Here is a 23,816-nt window from a genome sequence, read left to right on the forward strand (position 1 = left end):
AAGTCCTAAACGTATCTGCTATTTTACATCTGGTTCCTGTTATTTTAACCTCAAAAGCAAACTGAAAAAAAGAAAAATTTCTATTACTGCTGATTGCTTATACTTTCCTAAAATTCTCATCCTTTGTTCTATCAGCCAGGTTATTTAGAGGATATTACCCTAATCCAACAAAGAACTTAAGAATATGAATATTTTCAGTGAAGGCAAAGGCTTTAATGGATCAAGATGCTTTATTTATTAGATTTCATCAGCTCTTGCTTCATAGTCTAACTACTCCACTGAAAGAGCCTTACAGTTTCATTATTCTGTCTGCTGTATTAGAGATAAGTCAGGTATGGAGCACATAGGCTCCACTTGGGAATTCACAGCTACCTTCCTAGGGACAACTTTTCATACATCAACCACCAGATTCTTCTTCCTCTAAACTTTTGCCACAGTAATTAACAAGTGACACCAAGCCAAGAACAAGCAGTCAGACTGCACACCCAACACCCTGTCTGCCTGGGGGACAACCAGAAAACCAGCAGGATGACAGTTCTATAGAAAACATCCAGTCAGCTGTCACTCTTTGACCTCAGCACAGTCATGACTGCCCAAAGCTAAACCACCATCAGGTAAGACAAGATGGGAGCAGGCTCTCCTCAGTTCCAGCACTGCAGTCCTACTCCCTGCACTGGGCTGTGCAACCCTGCATGGCCACAGACTCAGTCAATGCAGCTACACAGCAAGACCTGCCAGCCAGTTAATGAGCTTGCAAGGCCATGTTGGTCACTGCAATAAGCACTGATCAACAAAAATCTCACTACTTCGTTTGTCATCTCTTGTGTTGCTTGGTAGGACATCACAGAAATTAGGAACCAACAGCATCAGCACTGCAACACTCAAGAATTCAGGAGAAATGCATGGTTAAGACAGAAGTTGTTCCTAAATCACTGCTTAGTGATTTAGTGATCTCTGTTTAGTTGTTCCTAAATCACTGCTTTCTTGCTGTGTTTGACACCAGCTGTCAGTAGTTCCACAGAACTTGCTCTGTTCTATTCCTGTGCCATTCCATACCAGTTACCCCAGGAAACATCACCTCTGAAACACAGGAGAAGAGGGGAAGGGAAGAGGTACTACAAACTCCCATGGCACCTTCTTTCTCACAGTCATATTATAATACCTCCACAGCAGCTTCTGCTTCTCGACCCCCTCTAACTATGAAAACAAAAAGCGCTACTTTTGTTTATTTCCTTGACACCCAGAGACAATCTCAAAGCTAAGTGAAGCAACCTTTATTTGAGAAGTCCCTGCAGACAATCCTATGGGAAAGACACCATAACTAGCACCAGACAGCTGCTACCACCTCCTCCTGAGAGGCACATTCTACTCAAGACATGGCTGTGGCACGTTCCAGGCACCAGTGCAAGCCACCACTGTCCAAAGCACAGATCCTTCCTTCCCTTCCTGCACTTCACTCCCACTCTCCTAAAAACACTCGCTCATGAGGCTGCTCATGTGTTCCTCTTTTGTTAAAATCAGCATCTTCCCCACAACAGAACTCCCCAGAAAAGGGCCTAAAGAAAGAGTCTGCAATTAGCAGGAGTGGGGAAATACACATCTGCCCCACGGAAAACCTGAAGAGGAACTGCAAGTCTCTAAGTCAGCAGCAACACACAGCTATCCCCAAAGTTAACATCTGCCTCTACTCAAAGTTCTCAGGTTCCCCTACTAAATTTTCCTTTACAAAATTGTACAAAGAACCCTCTTTTCTCACAAGCAAAAGAAAAAGGAGCCCAGAAATTGAGGAAATATATTGGTGCAAAAAGATTGGAATGACTACCTTTGGACAACTGATACAGAATTCATGTATTGTAGGTGGAGTGACAAAGTCCCAAAATAGATCAGTGTTCTTCAAAAAGCAGGAAGGCAACATGTATCATCTTTATTCCGTTTTTTTCATTGAATCCTAAACAAGAGCAGGTGAACTTTAGGTGAACAAGATATTTTTCAACCATTTCCTAAAGTAATAGCAATAAAACCTCAGATAAGGAAAAAATTTTACATTAAATAGGGGTGGGGAGGGCAGGTGGTAAAACAATACAAAATCAACAGCCAAGACTTCCCAGCAAAAAGATTAATACATGTAAGCATGGTGATGAGAGGGAGATCAAGAAATGGGAAATCACAGACTGCAAAGAAAAAAACTATTGCATATTTAACAGAGTACAAGATTTTTCTTGAAAACCTATCAGATTATGAAAGCCTGACCATCTTCCTTCCCTCCCTCCATGACCATTCCCCTCTGTGATGCAAGGGGGAACACGGGGGAGGATCAGACTACAACACCCCACTGCCTCCTAGCAAGGCTGCATTTCCCTTTCCAAGACTGTATCCCAATTCCACAGTAAAGTACCTGGCAGTTTATCAGCCTCTTCTCATCCCAAAACACCAAATCCAAACCACAATACCACATTTCATCAAAGCAGAGGATAACCAAGTCTGTACTCCCCTTTGTCCCATGAAGCTTGCAAGGGAGGCAGACCAGTCTGTATGGGCAAAGGTGAATCCTGCAATTCCTGAACTGTTTGACTGGCCTCAGCACTGGACTACACATGTTACCTGTTGTTCCATGGCCATATAAGCCATACAAGCCAGTTGTCTGGGGAAAAAAAGCAAGTGGTGGCTGACTCCCATGAAAATCAGAGAACATTGTTTATCATGAGGCAAAAGGGTGAACTTTATTCCAGGCAGTGCAAGAGAGTCATCACCACTCAACAAAACAGGTTACAAGCTTCCTCAATTAAAGCACATAGACTGATCCTGCAGTGAGCTTTGAATAAGAAAATGTTTTCCCCCCTTTTATGGCTGACCACAATCAAAAATTACTCATCTTTACCACTGCACAGTTAAAATGCTGACAAAAAATGTTGCTTTAAAGTTTCAAGGAACTGCAGCTTCAGACCTCTTCCTTATAGCCCAGACTGTGTTTTGAAACAGGGAAGAAGAGGAAGGGAAAATAGTAATATCATACACTCACAAAACATGTTCACAAGGAGAGTCAAACTCATGTCCATAACATACAAGAACACTGACACCTGTTAGATTTCCTGTGTTGCCACGACTGCAGTAAGGTCAGCTCTTTCACCAAGCTAAAGGATGCCAGGAGCTTACTTGGGTGAAAAGATGGGACCCCCACCTTCTTACAAATTTGATTAAAATTGGCTGACGGAGTCAAGCACTACCAGCATGTGCTAAGTGTCTGCATATGCCTGACAACCTCACAAAAAGCATGATCATAGAAGCGCATTTTTTCAAGTGTAGTTTCTCAAGGAAATAGGTGAGGGAAAGGCATTTCCCAAGCTTCCCGAGGAAATAGGTGAGGGAAAGGCATTTTCACTGGCACTCTGAGCAAAAACAGAGTTTAATCTGGCACCCTTCACAATTACTCAATTAGCTTCCAATTCAAGAACAGAAAAGAACAAATTAATTGACCATCAAAGTCTTAGAACAAGCCTGGTACTGTGCCATCACATGGAAATGAGGGGAATTAGGCGACAAACAGCCTTGCTGCAGGCATCCAAAGCTGCCCTCTGCCAAAACTTCCCCATGGGACACCTTCAGTTCTCATCAAAAGAGCCAACACAGTAATTGCAACACAGAGTAGAACTGAATGCACGTACCAAGAGAATTTCCAGCAGTCAAAATACACACGCAAAACCAGTGAGCCAACATTGTCACACGCACAGATCAGACTACCAGGGGGTCTGGCCTACACAAACATTAACCAAAGTACAAATCAGTGCTGTGACATGTTATCAAAAGAGGATGGACAAAAGCCACAAGAACACTGCATCTTGAAATTCACCTTTCCACAGGAGGTTAGTCAGAATGAGTGAACCAGTGAACCTGTTCACTTCTGTGAGTACAATATAATATTCCCCAGTGCTTTAATCATTACAGCAAGAACCCAAGCCTTTATATATACATCTGCCTAAGAAGCTGAACACTTCAGAGAGCAAAATTAACTTGGAGGTTGCTTCCATTCCAAAAGAGTTGTATTAGACAATTACCTACAGAAGTCAAAATCAGGCCAATATTTAAGGGCCACAAGGGGAATAATATGATGATTGCAAAGGAAAAAAGCAAACAATGGCTAGGTGCTCATATTTGTTGGAGTCATACACACAGTGGTATTCATAATGATACTAATTTTGAGTTCTGCTTTATAAGGCATATTCCTAAAAGGAACTTATTTTCTAATTATGAGCTCCAGTGATCATGCACATTAAACAATGAAAACAAACGGCAGTAGATATGAATGTTGTGACAGTCCCATTATCTCTCAAGCAATGCATGAGGATAAGCTGTTAGCCATCCTCACAGGCAAAATTCACTTGAAATGTCACTTCTAGCAAAATTCCGACAGCTGTCATTTTACTCTCCCTCTATCTATACCAGAAGGCAACAATTAGACAAAACTGAATTTAAGACAAAAATTCTTTCATACCAAAAATATTTATCATTTAGAAACTGTGTCCTTAAAAAGGTCTTGCTATATTTTTAAATAAAAAACCCAAAAGAAGTACAGACAAAAGTGACTGGAAAATGACTGGAATTTTTTCCTTCATGATGCTGAACTTCTCACGGATTCCCTGCTCACTGCTCTCCTTTAAAATGCAGGGGAAGCAAAGGCTTGATCTTCTAGCTTACATGTTCATCAGCACACAAGGTATTGCTGTTATCCCACAGAGCACTTAATGCTTCTAACAGTCCTTCATTACCTCCCCAGGAGCTTTCACTGGCAAACACAGCAGCACTGCAGTGCTCAGACGAAAGCTTTGAGAAATATCTTCTAGATGTAACCTCTGGGTTCAGCTAAGTCCACAAGCAGAAGCAGAAACTTGATGCTCAAGAGCAGCAATACACAACTCCTTCGACGGTGTTATTTCTCATTTTGTCTAGGTGCATTAAGCAACCACAAGAAACTCACCATAGTTTCCACACTCAAGAGCTTTAGCCTTGCAGCAGGGGAATTTCAAAGCCAAATTATATTACTGAGAGCAAGAAAACACCACCTGATTTAGAAGCAGCAGGAAATGAATAGAGGTGCAGCCTATGGCGAAGCTACAACACCCCCTTGTACGACAAGACCCCTTGTAAGGAGCTAGGTTGGGGCTGTTCAGCATGGAGTAGGGAAGGCTGTGTGGAGATCTCACATCAACCTTCCAGTAACTGAAGGGGGCCTACAGGGAAGCCAGAGAAGGACTCTCTGTCAGGAGCTGTAGTGACAGGACACAAAGTAATGGCTACAAATTGAAAGGAGAAATTTAGCTTAGATATCAGGAAGAATTCTTTACTGTAGGGATGGTGAGGCACTGGAACAGGTTGCCCAAAGAATGAATGCCCCAACCCTGGCATTGTTCAAAGCCAAGACGGATGGAGCTCTGAACAACCTGGTCTAGTGGGAAGTGTCCCAGCCCACCACAGTGGCAGGCTGAGAGTAGATGATCTTTAAGGTCCATTCCAACCCTAACATTCTATGACTCAAAAAACCATATTACATAATGGTTAAACAGGCAGTACCTTTCACAATCCCATAAACACAGGGCTGAAACAAAAAACAAAAGTGCTATAAGACTGCTCAGGGAAATCACTTGGACTTCTCCCAGGACAGACACAAGGACAATATCAGGAAGACATTCAATTTATCCCCATGCACTTTAAGTGAGAGACTTGCACTGAGAGAAGAGCAGCTCATTTGAATTAGGGAAGCAGGACTGCTCAGTTACCCCTCAATACCCTAAGAAGTATTCCAGTGATTACACAGAATAGATGTTCAAGGACAATAACATGTGATGAAAGAACATTCAGAGACAAGACTGAAACTCTTTTTGCATTCTATGCATTGTTCCATTTTCTTGTCAGGGGTAAAAGGATGCAAGCTGGCCCTCACCTTACTCTGAATTCCTGAATAGAGACACAAATAGCAATAATACATATATACACTAAAAATCCATATCCTGATGCTGATTCATACTGAAGCTAGGACAGACAATGACACATTCTATATAAAACACTTTAAAAGTTTTGAATAAGACATCCAATTCATATTTCTTTTAATAAAAATAGATCTGCTTTATTCACAATTGCTGCTATTCCTAAATTCCTGGAGCTCATAAGAAATGTAAATTCACAGAAAAAATGCATTATTCACTTTCAGAGTGTGAATGAAGATATTTGCATAGAATCACAATCAAAGAATGGGTAAAGGTTGGAAGGCACTGCGGTGAATAATTTAGTCCAATGTCCCTGCTGAACCAGCTGTGCCCTAGAACACGTGGCATAGGATTGTATCCAGACAGTTCTGCAGTATCTCTGCTTAGGAAGACTTACAACCTCTCTAGGCAACCTGTTTCAATGCAGTCACTCATGCAGTAAAGTTCTTCTTCATGTTCAGTTGAAAATTTCTGTGCATCAGTTTCTGCCTGCTGCTCCATGACCTGTTGGTTGGCACCACTGAGCAGGGCCTGGCTCCATCCTCAAGACCCTTCTTTCAGGTACTAAAAAAACACTGATGAGGTCTCCTCTCACTCATCTGTTCTTAAGGATAAACAGCCCCAGCTCCCTCAGCCTTTCCTAAGAGAGATGGTGCCCTCTCACAGTCATCTTTGCTGCCTTCCTCTGGAACCATTCCAGAAGTTCCACATCTCTTGTGTACTGAGGAGCCCAAAACTGGACACAGCACTGCAGATGTGCCTCACCAGGGGCAGGATCACCTCCCTCAATCTGCTAGCAACGCTCTTCTAATGCACCCCAGGGCACCATTGGTCTTCTTGGTCATAAGGGCACTGCTGGTCATGGATAGCTTGTTTTCCCCCAGGGCCTTGTCCACTGAACTGCTTGTCCACCAGCCTGTGCTGGTGCAGGGGGTTATTCCTCCCCACATGTAGGACCCTGCACTTGCCTTTGTTGAATTTCAGAAGTGTCCTTCTGAAGGGCCTCACCATCCCAGTTTTGTGTCTGCGGGGAACTTGCTGAGGAAGCTCTTCTACCTTTTCATCAAGTCATGGGTGAATTAACTTAAACAATACTGGACCAAGTACTGACCCCTGGGGGACACCACCAGTGACAGGGCTCCAACCAGACCCTGTGCTGCTGATCATGACCCTCTGGGATCTGCCGTTCAGCCAGTTCTCAACCCACCTCACTGTCCACTCATCCAGGCCACACTGAGTTTCTCTCTCACAACACCCTCCTAAACAGTGCTGAAAGCTTTGCTGAGTCAAGGCAGACAGTAACCACAGCCCTTCCTTCATCCATCCAGGTAGCTGTTTCAATCTAAAAGGCAATCAGGTAGGATAAGCCTGATTTAGGCTAAGTGAATCCATGCTGTCTGCTCCTGATCACTTTCTTGCCATCCATGTGGACAGTGATGGCCTCCAGAATGAGGGGCTCCATCACCTTTCCATGGTCTGAGGTTAGGCTGACTGGCCAGGAGCTCCATGGATCCTCCTTGCCCTTTCTGAAGATTTGGGATGACATAGGTTTCTTGCAGTCCTCAGACACCTTTCCTGATCTCCATGACTTTTCAAGGATGATCATGAGCAGCCTGGCTATGGTACCCTCTGGCTCTCTCAGCACTCGTGGATGCATCCCACCAGGGCCCATGGACTTGTGAATGTCAAGTTTACCTAGCTGTTCTCTAACCCAGTCCTCCTTGACCAAAGGAAAGTGTTCCTTCTAGCATTCCCTGAACTCTGGTCTCTGGGTCAGAGATTCCTGAGAGCTGACTTGTCAGTGAAGCCTGATGCAAAGAAGGTGTTCAGTATCTCTGCCTTCTCTGTGGCCTCTGTAACCAGGGTCCCTCCTCCATTTAGTAACAGGCTGATGTTATCCTTACTTTTTCTCATTATTGATGTATTTGAAGAAGCCCTTCTTGTTGTCCTTGACATCCTCAGCCAAATTTAACGCCAGATGGACCTTGGCCTTCCTTGTCTCGTTTCCACTTACTCTGACAACCTCTCTATATTAATACCAAGTGGCATGACCCCGCTTCCATCTCTTGTGTATTTCCTGCTTGTACTTGAGTAATGACTATTCTTTTTTTTTCATACACACAGGTTTCTTACACCCTTTGCCTGATTTCTTGCTTATCAGAATGCATTCCTCAAGGAAACAATCCTTGAATATCAACAAACTGTCTTGGTTTGTGAGAAGCAGGGTCTCCATTTAAAGCACAGATTCAGAAACATCTATTAATTACTAAAGAACACCTTTTATAGGAAGTATTTTCACTACTTTCAATTACCAGGCATTAGACTAACTTGGAAACGAGTTCAACTACTGCCAATCACGTGAAAAATTAACCACATCTACTCATTACACAACAGCATTGACTGACATCATGCATCAAGTGAAACACTTTGACACTCCTAACATATAAAAATTTCTTTTACTACATGAGCACACAAGTGTAGCCTAGCAACAACCAGAGCAAGCACCCTCTTTCACATGCATCTGACCCCAATAAAGCACATCTTTTGTCCCAAGCCCTAACAGGATTTTCTGGTAGAAAGTAGTAAAAGAACAGCACTCCCAAGAAAACTATGAACTAGACAGAAATATGAACACATTAGAAGGTTTTGTAAATTTGGTTTTCAATGTAACATTCTCTGGTTGCTCGGTGTATATAATCAAAACCCTGTTTAGCTCCAGAAACATCTAATGGCACTTCATTTCAAGTCCAGAAATGTGATCCTGCTTTTTGTTTTACTTCCTCCGCTCAGGATCCTGAGCTCCATCTCATAACCACAGCAACCAAGGCTGTACTCAGCTTTTACATCCTCAGCCTTCCTTGGTTTTAGGTGTGTATGGAAGCAGAATGCACGAATGCACTTTTGCTCCATGCATGGCTTGTTCACAGCACCCGCATTGTCCTCCCAGCCCCATGAGCACCACCAACCTTACACAAGTTATTCCATAAACCAGAAAGAGAAGTAAGCTGTCTAGGAACAAACCTGTAAAGCAAAGAAGCTGCTCCCTAGGACCCCATGATCCACATCATTCACAGTTTGGGATGCGGCACTTGGACCAGACTAGTGCCATATGTGCTCCTGGAACAGAGCTTCCAGTTTAGCTCTATCCAAAAATGAATCAAATACTCTGAAGCTACTCCATTATTCAAGCGCAGTAAGGTGGGATAACCAGAAGAATTAGCTTCAAAAAACATACCCATAATGCAATTTCACTGTCCAACATCAGTGCACACGCCCGTAGTCGAATTCACACTGCATTTGTTACAAAGGGCCAGTATTACATACTTGGAAGGTGCAAGATGCTCTGCAGAAAGCAATGCGAGCCAACCCAAACCCAAAGAAATCTTGTCTCAGTTTCCACAATGTAGGTATCTGCTCAAAACCCCCAACACACAAGAGGTTTGGTATTGCTTCCAAAATGTTTGCTTAAAAGTGACTGAAAGAAGTTATACCAAGTAGTATATTTTAACTGTTTCACACAAGTGGCATCTGAATTATTTTTATTTTTATGACACAGAAGTACTTGTTTTTGCAACACATTTGGGGGACAAATTCAGGTTAGAAACAAGCAGACATAGTAAGTGGAAGTCAGGCTGAATAAAGATAAATCTTCAGCCACCAGTCCACTGTTTTATTTGCAGAACTAGACAACATTTTGGCTGATTTACTAATTTATTTTATGGTAATATAAAGTGCCCTGTCCTCCAGGCAAATACATTGCTTGGGTTCTTTACAGGAAATTCTGCCAAAAAAGGCTTTAAGGCAAATGCTAGTGCATTCTGTGTGCACTCTGACTAGACAAAAAAATGAACATTAATATGCTTTCCTACCCAAAGCGTAAGATTAGTAGTATATACCATACTATATAATACATGGGGAGCAGGTTTGCGCTCACACATATAGCATTGGGTGTTATTAACTGAAAATCAGGTTCTTATTTCCATGTTTAAAGGCCACATCTTACTGTTTACAGGACAGACTTTGTACAATGTACTTTGTAGCATACAGAATGCTTCCTAAATTGCACATTTGAATAAGAACATCTGTCGTTTAAAGCCTAGACGTCTTAGTGTGTTGGGTTGATACCAGGTGCCTACCAAGTTACCCTATCACTTCCCTCCTCAACAGGACTCAGGGAGAAGAAAATAAGACTTTAAAATATTATGGGTAATAATTAATAAAGAAAAAACAAAGGCTGTGCATGGAAGCAAAGGAAAATAAAAGTTATTTCCCTCCTTCACATCAGCAGGAAGTATTCAGCCATTCCCAGGAAGCAAGGCTTCAGTATGTATAGAGATTTCTGCAGAAGACAATAGTAACAAATGCCACCCTGCTTCTCCTTTTTCTTAGCTTTTATTGCTGAGCAGATATCACATGGCCTGGAATATCCCTTTGGCCAGTTTGGGACAGCTGGTTCTGGCTGGTCCATCCTGGAGCCAGCTGGCATTGGTCCTGTCAGACACGGGGGAACCTTCTGGCAGCACCTCACAGAAGTCACCCCGGTAGCTTCCCACCAGTAGCCAAACCTTGCCACACAAACTCAGTACATTCAAAAAAGCAAGTGGTTGGTTTTATGCGGATATTTTCAGAAGAGGAAAATAAGAATAACTGAAAAGCCTCACCTAATAAGTATAGTTCTGTTTACCCAGAAGTCAAACATCTCCTATTTCTGTACACAAACATACCTTTGAGAGGCAGTGGGAACTCCCAGCTGCAGGTGTAATGAAGGAGCTTCTATTCCTTAGGACTTGTGCCAGCTGCTCCAGATACCCTGATCCAGTGCCTTGAGGAACAGTCAGTAAACCTACATAGATTAAGAAATGAGTTGGTACTTGACAAAATAAATGGTTGTAGGCCAAAAGGGCAAGAAGAATCCTTGGTCTTCCTCATCCTACTCTTTTCTGCTTTTCCCTGGCATAAGGAAAATAGAAGCCAGCTGAATTAATGGCCACTCTGTATGGGAATTCAATACTGAAACACATATTTTAAAAACAGTCAAATCTGCAGCCTGAGGCAATTTTGGAAACCTAAGTAAGACACTTGTAAGCCTACCTCCTCCAGACTTTGTGTCAATCCACAAGCATCAGGAAGAGAATCCCAGCTTCTACTAGGAACCTCAGGTCTTACAGATTTCCATTTACTTGCACACCCAAGTTGTAAAATTCCCTAGCTGAAATTGCCACAGCTGAAATAATAGTTATTTCCAGAGAGCAGCAACTAAAATATGTAATACATAAAAAAATAAAAACCAGCAGGCCAGCAAAGACTGCCACACAAGACTATGTGCCTATAAGAACCTGGGAAGTTGGATTAAGCACCCAGGAGACATGGATTCCATTCCCAGCTCCAGGTATGCTAGAGACAGACCTTGCCAATCTACTTTCATTCAGAGGACATATTCCCCAGACCAAGAGCTTTCTTCCCTTGTGCAGTGCCTCAATGCTTATGGGGCCTCTGATAACCAACAGAGAAAAGACTATTTCTCTCCTTTCCATGCCTGCAGCAGGAATAGGCTGACAAAACTGCAAGCCACCAGTAACCGTAAATAAGACAGAAAAAATACATAATGGAGGCAAATTATATTTGGAAGAAAACATTGAAGGGAAAGGAAGAAAACAGCACTCTTTCATCAGCCGAGACGTCACTTAGTCATGATCTGGAGTGTTCACACCTGCTCCGCTCTGTCACAAACTCCCACGGCTCCGAAACGCGCCGCAGCAGCAGCAGCAGCGCCCCGACACCTCTCCTGCTGCCAAGCCTAAGCAGCGTAACAGGAGCGTTTTGTCATTCAAGCTCCCACTTAGTTAATCGCTATGACACCTTCAAATCTCTGCAGGGTACTTCACACAGAATGTCTGCGCCAAGCAAAGCAGCCCCACCAGCCCAGCGCAAGCTCCTGAGCTGCTGCCCATGTGGGCAGTCCTGCTCCCAGGAGCACTGGGCTTGGCATCCTGTCTCACCTGTGTGCTTGGCCCTACTAACAGCCCTGTTCTGGTTGGTTCTGCTCCCCATCATTCTTTTTTTTGATCTGTGATATCACAAAGGCCTCACTTCAGAAAAATTCTCTGGCACATGCTGCTCTGCCTTGGCTAAGGCAGACCCATGCAAGACAGATCTTGGAGTCAAGGAAAGGGACTAACAAGGACTAAGGAGAAAACTCTCCATGGACCTTTTAGGTACAAGGTATCTAGAACAAATACACTCTGAAAGCCCTTTGAAGTGCTGCTCTCAGTGCCTTCAGACTTGAAAACCTTTGGAAATGTACCTCTGAACGCTTAGCTGAACAGGGATTTGTCAGTACTTTGCTGAATAGAGATCCAGACTACAGAATCATAAATGATAAAGGATATTTACTTTCTGTTCTTTGAAAAGTTCTGCCCAGTTCCCCTTTTTTCACCGCCTCAGCAACAGCAATTTATCCATGTTACATCCATGTGGACCTGTTCCATTCAGCTCCTTCTCCGTTACAGTGTGTCTGGCAAATGATACAAGGAATGTTTTGTTTATATGATAAACATTCTCTCTCATTATATGCCAATTTAAACTACTTAAACAAAAAATTTTATACAGCACCTTCAAAAAGCAAATTGGTCCTTTCTTTGGAACACACTGATAACAGGAAAATACAGCAACATGACCCTTCACTCCCAAATACAGCTGCACACAGACACATGGATTGGTGCCAATAAAACACAAGCTTCTGCCTCCATGGAAATGAAATAACTCCTATAGACTGAAAACGGAGGAGGAATAAACAGAAACCAATATTTATCTGTACGAGATCTGTAAATCGCATTTGTGCCTGCACGTGGTTGAGCATTGAGAGTTTCCAAGGCAAGAAAAGGGGCAGATTTATAAACATATTTTTTAATTGCAATACAATTTATAGATTTACGGGTTTCAACCCTGACTGTTCCAGAAGTCCTGGGAAACCCATCCTATTTGGTCAGACATCCTCTTTTGACTCCATAGTATGGAAACTACAGCACTGTCTTGATTCCCAGCTCCTGGTCTTCTGCCACAGACTGTGAACCACTATCCTATAATCGCCATGATCTGGGCAAGCACAGAACCACCCCTCTCACATATCCAGAAGTGGGGTGTTTATCCAAGCCAAACACTATGGCTGTCTCTACACAGCAGCTTGTAACCAAGCTGGTAATGAATCTTTGGCAACTAAGTGCTTATTCTATGGACAGAGCTCTAGTTCATGTCGTTGCAAGGCTAAGACCTGTACACAAGCAGCTGACCAGAATTATTTTATGTCTGTACACTTAGGACTTTGAGCTCCCATACAACTGTAAAGCATACTGCTCTGAATGCTATAGCAATTATTACCAGCAGCTTATGGGCAGTGTGTTTCTTCTATCCACTGCAGTACTCGAGTGTTGAATCAAACCAATTCAGAAAAAAAAAAAAATTACTCCTATTTTTCAGTCTTGGACACAACATAGCCACCTTTGCTCATCTTACTTCAATGACTGCTCAAAATCTATAAAATCAGTTAAACCCAGGTCCAGCACGTCTTCTGTCAGACATCCCACAGCAAAGCACTGAGTAATAACCTGACCACCCCCAAAACTTATCAATACCCACGTCAGGCAGGCTCAAAATCCAGCCTGAGACCAACAAAATCCTATCTCACCATGTATGCAAAGAGCACCTCAGTAAGTGCTGTAATCAAACAATGCATCCCCCTTCTGGGGAATTTATCTATTTAATGACAAAGCACCATTCAGCATAACCAGGTACCAGCTCAAAGCCAAGCCAGCAGGAAAGAGCTCCAGGTACAGGTCAGCTGTTCCAGCAACGAAAGCTGCAACATGGATATCATCACCTGCAAACCATAGAGATGTCAACCCTGGATGGCTCTAAGATTGAAAAAAAGAGAAGAACTACCCTACAGCAACAGACTAATGCCTAATATTTTGGATTTTTTTTTTCTGCACTAAGTCTATGAAAGAATTAATTCAATTATTTTTCTGTACTGCTGATTAACCATCCAAACACAAAAATGTTGGCTATTACAAAGCTGTGTTCTTCCCTTGTCTTTCAAAAGATATTAGCTACAGTTCAGATACTTATGTATAAAAGTTCTGCCAGGCATGTTTAATGAAAGCTTTACCTTCTATCACTGCATTCTTAGGGAATAGTCTGTCTTTTACCTTTCAGCACCATAATGAAAAACTAACTTGTTCCATGGAATTGAAGAAAATACTGTGGCTAGCAGAGCTCTACTGAGAGACAGATTATTTATCTACTTGGGTGTGCATGCAAGAGTAAACTTGTCAAAACTAAGGGGAAAAGGGAAAGGTAGCAAAGCTGCTGTGCTAACATTCTGCTCTTCTAGACATCCACACAGCCCAGTGCAGTAAGAGGTATGGTTTTCAGAAACAGCAACAGAGCAAAATCAGGTTGGAGAATTTGCTGGCCTCTGAATAGGAGCTACTGGCAATCCAGGGTGCTGCCTTACCACAGCCTGCACCCCGTTCCATGGTCAGGAGTGGGGAAGACACATTCTGGGTGGACAGCCTAGAAAGGAACACGATGCCCTTCAAAATAAGAACAAAAACTGCAGCCACAAACGAAAACAAGTGTAACCAGTGCCAGCTTTCCAAGGACTAGATGCTGCCTGGAGCAGTGCATGGCCCAGAGACACCCAGTGGTTGACAGGTACATCACAAGCAGATGGAATGAGTGAATGAGTGGAAAGGTTAAGGAAAGCATCCCCTCAGTTCATTTATTTAGTACAACCTTGGGCTGATACAGTGCTTCTCTGCTCATCTCCAGTCCTCAGACTGGGAGTAGGAATAGATAAGAAGGTCTAGGAGAGAGGCCTGATTCTGAATAAGTGACAAACAGCAAGAAAGGGCAGGGAAAAGAGGAACTGGCAAGGTTTCACACTATGCATTGTCTTTCAGCTGTAGATGTTACCAACATCCTCTGGCCTTTCCTAAGGAAGTTCCTGTGGTCAAGACTCTGCCTTATTTGAGGTCTCTGGCTGAGTTTGGGTAATCATTACCTGCGGTCTGAGACAGAGGCAAGTGCTATGCCACACTGAGACTCAAATGTCAACTAAATGCTGCTTGTTGAGCTGCTAACATTGCCAGCAGCAGCTATGCTTCCTGACTTAAAGGAGATTTAATGGCCCAACAACAACTCATCAAGGTATACATGCAAAACATAAGGCATCTCCCTTCAAATCACTAGCAGCATAGGACCAGGCTCTGGATTAGAAAAAAAAAAAAAAAAAAGATAAATAGATCCGGCTTGAAACTAGATTTTAGCAGCTCTACAGAAGCATAAGCAGAGTTTTCTTTAACCCAAGTAGCACCAGAGCTGCAGAAAGTGACATGCACTATGGCCCATGCACTGCTCTCCAACAGCAGGTTTGCTTCTACCCAGCCCAGCTTTAGGCACTCATTAAATACCCAAGTTTAGCAGATCACCACAGTCAACTTTTTCTAAGGGAAATGGAGAAGGATGGACATCTCTTACCACCAAGATAGAAATCATCATCTAGACAATAGTATCTCTGCACCTTGTATTTCAGACCCATCAACTAAGTGGCAGGTACTAGGAACAGCTGAACTACACATGGTCAACCAGACAGGATTAATAGTATGTTCTCTTACTTAGCCTGCACTGTTGTAGCAATGCTCAATTTGGATAAAAGTAAATATACTCCCCAGAGACACAGAAATCTGTATTTTAAGCTGCTTTGTGACTCCTTCTGGAAAACAGCAGGATAAACTTTGTTTACAGCCCATACCACATGCACAAGGACAAATGTAACCTTCACCCAAATGCCAATTTCCAACAAAGACAACTTTTATTTTTTTTTAAGAATTGAACTGAATTGCAATTTTTCTAAGAAAACAGTGCTTTTTGGAAATAGCAACAATATCATAGGAAGGGAAAAGTAACAGGTTAAAGGCATGAATGGGTGACCTTACTGTGATCATTCTACATAAGAGACTTCAGAACAGTTCCATTCCCTGGCAGAAAGCTCAGAAATGCAGCACTAGTAACCCAGAAACACTGCAGTGACTCACTCCTGTTCAGTCAACTCAGATGCTCAGGGGAAACAACAAAGGCATCGACCAGGACACGCACCAGCCAAGCAGATGCAGTATGGCAGCCCAACCTGGACTCAAGCCATAGCTCCTTACGCTGAATTGCTGGCATCTCCCTTTCTGCCTCGCTCCTCGCATCTCATTAAATTAGCCCTCTTTTAGCAGAGGCTTGACCTACTCATGAACATGACTGATAACCATAGGTGTTCTCAGAACACAAACTGATTGTGGCATAACAGTGACAAAGAAAACAGCACAGGGAGATTTTATGTTCCAACATTCCTGGCCCTAAACATACAGAGAAGTGGTGAGGGAAATATCTCCAGCAATGCAGGAAAATTCATACAGAGCAGCTGTATAAACCTGAGAAAACGGGGGCAGGCAAGGCTGATCACTGAGAACAGCATGACTAGCATGAAATGAGAGCACAAACAAGCCCAGAAGGCTTCAGGTCCTCTTGCAAGCAGAAGGCAGCTAGCCCCCTTAAATCACACTCAGTATCTGCTCCTGTGCTCTGCTACTGAATTGGCAAAAATAAAATAAGAACAAATAGGCAGGGGACAGAACTAGGACAGCTGCAGCCCCCTTCTCTCAGTTGCTCCCAGCTCCAGCTTTCAGTACTTGCCTCTCCTCAGCCCTACCCATGACCCTCCCTACAGGGGAGGGTCATGTTAAGCTACCCCTAACATAACTCAGATTTGAGGCACTTGTTCCACACCACTGTGTAGAGGCACTGACACTCACACACTCAACTTCATCAGTGACACACAGCCACCAAAAATCTAAGAGAGAAGGCTTCTTCTTCTCCCTTCCTCCTCCTGTGTCATTAAAGCATCATTGTTTTCTCTGTGAAGTTTTTAAAGAGAAAACAGAAATGAAATTAAATGGGAGGGGTGTAAAAAGTGTCTGAATACCGAATGTGCAGTGCCTCTTCTCTTCCATGAGCTGCAAAAGTAAACAGCACCGTCTCTGGCAGGAGCAACAGGCCTGTCTTACATCATCAGGGGATGGAGGGAGAGGAAAGGGTCAGGAAAAACACACACTGCCCACTGTTCAGAGAAGAGCTCCTTTCAGCAGCCACGAGTAAGAAGACTGCAGAAGTGACAGCTTTGCTACCTCCCTGCCCAGCTGGCTCTCTGACCTGCCTAGAAGCCGCGTCCAAAACCACAGGGAAGGCTGGATTTGTTTCCAACGCTGCTGGCTGGTGGCATTATACACAGGATGACAGAACGCTGCTTTCCTCACAAGTCATGATGGGGCAATTTATTTTCATTGGCATGAGCAGAGAAGGAGAGCCAGCCTGATCCACCCTGCAGCAGCAGGACACTGTGAAAGGCAATTTTACACATACACCTCATACAGTCATAACACTCTCATACACCTCATATGGTCATTGCACACACCCTGTCTTGGAACGAAACCGTTCAACGGAGACCGCTGCCTTCAGAAGATGAACCAGGCATCTACAGTCAGAATTTTCAACCTTCCATACTCATAATTCATGTGCTGTTACAGCAATGTAAAAGCCTGGTTTGACTCCCTTCATGGCTAATCATCTACCCATTCTCTTACACTTCCACAGCAGTCTGCCCTGAAAAGTCACAGGAGGATTTTCCCACCCTGCTGACATAATTTCCCCCTTGTTACACACCCTGTCCGGTCCACACCACTCGGACAAGCTGCACGCTGTGTGCTGGGTAGAACCTAACAGATTCATCCCAATCCATCAACCCTTGCTGACAAATCAAGGCTAGACTAGTGAGCAACAACTTTCTGTGCATCTGTGGCAATTCACACTGTTCAAATCTAGAACCACCAACAGTCACACCCTGCTCTCATCACCTGCACACAGGCATTCACTTGCACTCATAGGTACAAAAAATCCACCGGGCTTTTTGCAGCCTCTATGACTTCTTCACTTCCCAGTCCCTCAAATTTATTGCGTCCACCCTGACCCTTAAGTCTTAACACCCAGGCAGCTTGGCATATTGGATTTCAGAAAACCTTTCTCCACAATACTTCCAGCTTTCAGCGAGTCCCTTACACACCAGCTCTTCCAAACTGTGGCTCAGAAACAGGCCCTGTTTCACAACATCCATGCAGCTCACCAAATGCTTAGCTCCATCCATGGTAGAACCATCATATGTAAATCCTCACAAAACAAAACAAGATGACCCATATCAAGAGAAGGGAAAGGGCGGGGGGGGGGGGGGAAGGTGGGGGGAAGGGGAAAGGGGGACACCAAGCAAACAAATGACTGCTAAAACCATCAGTATATCAGCTGCAATAGCAATAGCAGCACTTTGGAGAGGATTTTTCTGGGACTTTTTATTATTACTGTTATCTTATCTGCAGAAGGCAAGCCAAGAAAACAGAGAAATAGATGGAACGAAGCCCTGTATCTGAGCAAGCTCTCTAGAAGCAAATACACACACGTTTCAGGGCTGGCAGAACACTGTGCTGAAATTAAGTGGCGTGGGCTGTGACGGAAACACAATTTTTCAGATCTGGTAATGCATGCCAGTGAATAAAACTTCCATAGGCTGTACAGCAGCACCTAAATATTTGTCCTACTGCTGTTCATCCATAGCTGGCACACATTCAGAGACTACAAAGACAAAGCCAAACCAAAGCTCAGACTGACTTTTCTACCTCCAATTTGCATTGCACTTTTCCCTCCAGGGATCTTTCATGGCTTGGTTTGGATTCCATCCCAGTTCAGTCCCAAACAGAGAGATGTATCAAACAATTTCAACACACTGACACATTTCATTTTGAATTTAAGTATTTGAAATTACTTTGAAAGCACATTCATGACATTTCAATACTCTACTGGATAACTTTTTAATCCACCCATTTCTCACCCCATGGGTAGAGTGTAGGGCAGAGAGTCTAAACTAAAACCAGAAAACTGCACCAAGACAGAATGCAAGCTCTTTGGGTGGAGTACTGTTTGCCCATGGGAAATTAAAACTTCATTACTAGCTATTCAAAATTTGATTGTACCAAATACTGTCCACCATGAGCAGGACACAGCCATGTGTCAGCAGCAAAAGGAGACTCCATGCGGCAAATAAGGTAGTTCTGACTTTCACCCCTTTCACCACAGAGGCATATAAGGGGACAACTAACTACCAAGTGCCTTGAGAATGTGGAACAAATATGAAGGACCAGAGCAACTTTGCAACTTAATCAAAAGCCTGCAGAAAGAACAAACTAATGTATTTACAGAGTGCCCCGAGGAAGGAAGGAATGACGAATCTGACTCCATGTTCTCAGAAGGCTAATTTATTATTTTATGATACCATATTAAATTAAAGAATACTATACTAAACTACACTAAAGAATACAGAAAGGATACTTACAGAAGGCTAAAAAGACACTACTGAAAACTTGTGACTCTTTCCAGAGTCCTGACACAGCTTGGCACTGGTTGGCCAACAAGTCAAAACAATTCCCAGTGAAACAAAAACCTGTTGGTAAACAATCTCCAAACACATTCCAAAGTAGCAAAACACAGGAGAAGCAAATCAGATAATTATTGTTTTTCTTTTTCTCTGAGGCTTCTCAGCTTCCCAGGAGAAAAATCCTGGGCAAAGGGATTTTTCCAGAAAACATGAATGCCGCAACAAATTATATACCTACAAGGAAATACTATCAGAAGGGGTCATCAAAACCATTTTCCTCACTGTAACAGACAACTTGGACAGCAGTAAAGGACAGCTGGCTCACCCATAACAGCACTTCCCTTTAAATTGACTCCCATGCATGGTCAGTGGGGCTTCCACTGCCAAAAGCCACAGAGTGCAAAAGAAGTGTGACTCTGGATGAATCCTCGCTAGGACTGAAACCTGCAGAGGTGAATTGGGTGCACAGAGAAAAAACTCTAGCAAGGAAAAGAAAAAAGACAGAAAACAATGCTTAATAAACTGTAGATACTTCCTTACATAAAATCTTGTGTGTTCTTACACTGGCTAAAACAATGGCCCAGAAGTGGCTCTCCTTTCGTAATTCAGTACAAAAGAACCTGAAACCAATATTGTCTAGCAATGGCTCATCATGTGTCCCATGAATTAAGGCCCTGGCAGTAACCCAGCAGCCACAAGGCTTATGACAGCTTTCTCAGGAACTTATGAGAATTTTATTTCTTTCCAATAAGGCCCTTAGGCTCCCAGAGGAATCCTCAAACAGCTTTTCAAGCCCTAGGAGTCAGGCCAGTGACAGCAAAAAGAGGATACCCAAAAGGCACTGCAATGACAATCCCACAGCAGAGCAGGAATGCAGGCAAACAATAAAACTGATGCTAAACAGATCCACAATAAATTGGCCCCAACTATAATTTGAACTGTAGGGCACTGCCAAAATGAAATGGTCATTTACTGACGAGAAAGCAAAGAAACATAAAACCTCAATAGAACAGTAAGAGATCACAGACAAATTTTAGAAAGCCTAACACTGCATCTAGATGAAGAAAGCTTCTCTTCTACTTCTGAGCATAACTCTCTGTGTCCTCACCTCTAGCAGGGGATCAGGATGTTCTGGGCAGTTCTCGCTTTCTCCTATAAAAGCTTTCTATTATCCATTCTCCAAGTAAGAAATTCTCTTGTGTGTGACAAAGAAGTCCTAATCATCCCAGAATCCCTTTCCTCCAGATGTCCTGATTCCCTGACAAAGGCAGAATGCCCAAACAACAGCAGTAATACAAGCAGAGCCGCTGCAGCACAGCTCCAGCCCACCAGCACCACGACTGAAGTTAAGAATGCTGGAAATAGGGCACCATGCTGGCACTTCTCTACAGCAGCAATAGCTCTTCTGTGCTCCAAAGACTGTTCTGCGATCCATAAAGTGGCTGCACATGTGCTGGGGGGAAAGCCAGTCTTTACCCACATACCATTTTGATTTGCAGAATAGAAGAAAAAATATATTTGTTCAGCAAGTATTTTAAGAAGAACAATCATTTCTGCTTTAAACTGATCCAACACACTGAGGATGTTACTCAACAGAGAAGCAGTAAAACACCTGTCCTTTGCAGAAATGCAAATACATCCAAACGCACCTCTGGCCCCACTGCAGACAGGTGGCATCCTTTGTGTACCCCTGCCCATGGCTAAGATTCACCCACATTGCAGATAAACCACTGCCCAACTCAGTTATTAGAGAGCTAAACAGAATTTATAGACACATTCGTCTTCCAAGGCTTCTCAATTCCAACAGAAAAAGCTATCTTTTACAGGATACAGGCACTTTCTTAATAGTAAGCGTTTTAGCTTCTCTACTGAGAATGGCAAATGTGATAAATGAAGAAAAGAAGCAAAGCACCTTGACAAGGTCATACGGAGGCTTTTAGGAAAAAGCCGTGGCTGGGGGGACATCCCAGGGTAAAGAACCCATGTCCGTCCTCTCAGCGTGTCCCTCCTCAGGCCAGGTGGGTGAAATACATTTCACAAGGGTGAAATACGAAAAGATATCTTTGTTTATGCCTATTTTGAAGAGAGCAAACTTAAGGAATCAAAATAATTTGGGGGCACCCAAAATACTCAACATATCCTAAAGGAGAAGGGGAAAATGCTCTACAGATAAGAGCAGAGACATACACAGTAAAGTACCCTTTTAGATCAGGCTGGATTTTTAGGTTTGAAGGCAGGCTGCAAACAAAACTGCAACCTTGATCTCACAGTTCTTTTTATTTAGGCCAAAAATTAATGCAAAACCTCAACCAAACACAGCAGTCCCTGGGCACAGCTCAAGCAGCCTATTGTTCCAGGAGGACTTATCCATCACCAGAGACAACCCCCTCTGATCAGGTCGCATGATTGAAGGCTGTACTTTATTATTCCCTCTCACCACAACCAAGCAAAGCTGCAGCAGCGGTATCAGATCAGACAGAGGAGCTGCTGCCCTTCAGAGCAGGCTCCTGAGTAAGAGCTCCCTGATGTGCACACGGGTGGGACTTTGCTGAGCACAGCCGGAACGCCGGAGTTACCACGCCACGAGTGCCATGACTGACTGAATTTAAAGAGGCAACGCAACCCAAACCCAGGAAATTCAAAAGTCAAGCCGGTCTCGTATTCTGAATTTTTTAGAACTTCTAGACTATTTAGCCCAGTAACGGTGCAGCATTCCCAAACACTATACAAATGCTAAAGAGTGCTGGGTAGGGGCAAGAGATGATGGAAAACTCATTGAAAGCAAGCCCCCCATGGCTCCGTCCCAGCTCCACCACGCTGTGTTCCACCACTGTGCAGCCCTCAGGGCTTCTCTGCAGCAAGCTGGAGACCCTCCCTCAGTCCTGGGGCTACCACTCCCCACAGCTTCCCAACGCTCTGCTACACCAGCACCACTGTGTTATGATTAGAATGCTAGAACTAGCTCTTGAATAAAAAAGAAATTCACCTGCAAGCAAAACAACTTCAAAATCCATATTCATAAAAAGTGTTTGAGGAATGTAGAGGCCTCTCTCTTTTAGCCATTGAAACGCAACAGTCCTTGGTCTTTCATATAAAACATGCCGCAATTTCTTTCTTTCCCGCAGCGCAGTCACTGTGCATGTGTCTACCACTGTATTACCTCAATATTTTTGCTCAAAAAAGCACTTCCCTAACAAAAAGGAATTCACTTGTACAAAGCAAACTGTATTACTTCTGCAAAATTTCATTTGAGAAGCCACAGCTAAAGTGCAGGACCCCTACGGTTCCCAGTTCTGCAGTGTGATAGCTTCAGCATCCCTTGTGAGATGAAGCATGTCACCTTAATGCATGCTTAAGGTGAGAGAACGACCAAGCTGATGGGCTTCATCACCCTAAGGACACAGAAAGTGACATACTTAATCTGATGAGAGGCACTAAAGCAGCACCTCTTAATATTTTATGAAACATTTGGCTGTTTTTAATTTTAAAAACAGCAGCTCAATAAACAAAGCAATGGAAGATTCCCTGTGGATGGCACTATGATAGGTGCACAGCAGCCCATTCTGCTGAGTGATAACATCATACCCAATGCATCAAGTCTGTCTTCCTCCCCACATCCATGCTGGAAGGCCTGTACACGGGGAGATCTCAGGCTCTGCACACCGCCAGGGACTTTTCCAGAAATAGTTCTCTTTCACCAGAATACAGTGCATACCAGAGGCAGCTTTAGAAATGGTTTAAAACATCCAGCTTTAATCTAGCACCTTAATCTGGACACAACAGGCTGACATGTCCAAGCTGAAGTTGCTTTAATCAGAAAAAATACATTTTCTTCTCTATTTGCCCAGTTCTGGAAGAAGATTACAGACACAGACTCACATGAAACACAAAATGCAAGCATCCCACTTCATTACTACTGCACACTTGCTTTCTGTTTATCTGCTTCCTTAAGCAGCCACTACTGGCCACTGTCAAGAGATAAAGTACTCAGCAAGATGCATCTCTTCTCCTACTTACAGTAATCACTCTCTATTCCCACTCCCACGAAGGCTTGCAAGGTGCAAGACTGGCCAGAAGACAAATGGAAGAAAAAGTCTGAGCACCAAGTCTGATTACAGACATAAGCATGCCCCAAAGGACAGCATTCAGCAGAGCCTGCTCTTTAATCCTGTGCTCCAAATACATCCATCACCACTTATGAGAACCTCAGAGATAAGACTTAAGAGTAAGTTAGAACATCTTCCCCCCCTGCTCCTTTTCATTGGAATTCAGAAATTCATACATGCCATGGTAAAGTACTACAAGAGGGATGGCTC

At 43.3% G+C, this 23,816-nt stretch overlaps 1 protein-coding gene across 3 annotated transcripts in view; it reads right to left on the bottom strand.

Annotated features, from left to right (window-relative positions):
• The window catches only part of TSPAN4 (tetraspanin 4), a 419,532-nt gene that overhangs the window by 389,491 nt on the left and 6,225 nt on the right, over window positions 1-23,816 (bottom strand). Inside the window, exon 2 of one of the 3 annotated variants that reach the window (XM_059849115.1) lies at window positions 10,703-10,821. The exons of the other annotated variants lie outside the window; for them this stretch is intronic. The gene's annotated coding sequence lies outside the window, so the exon portion shown is untranslated. The remainder of the gene's footprint in view (window positions 1-10,702; window positions 10,822-23,816) is intronic. 3 annotated transcript variants of the gene reach the window in all.

This window comes from Haemorhous mexicanus, chromosome 6 (assembly GCF_027477595.1).
Source record: "Haemorhous mexicanus isolate bHaeMex1 chromosome 6, bHaeMex1.pri, whole genome shotgun sequence".
Lineage (NCBI taxonomy): Eukaryota > Metazoa > Chordata > Aves > Passeriformes > Fringillidae > Haemorhous > Haemorhous mexicanus.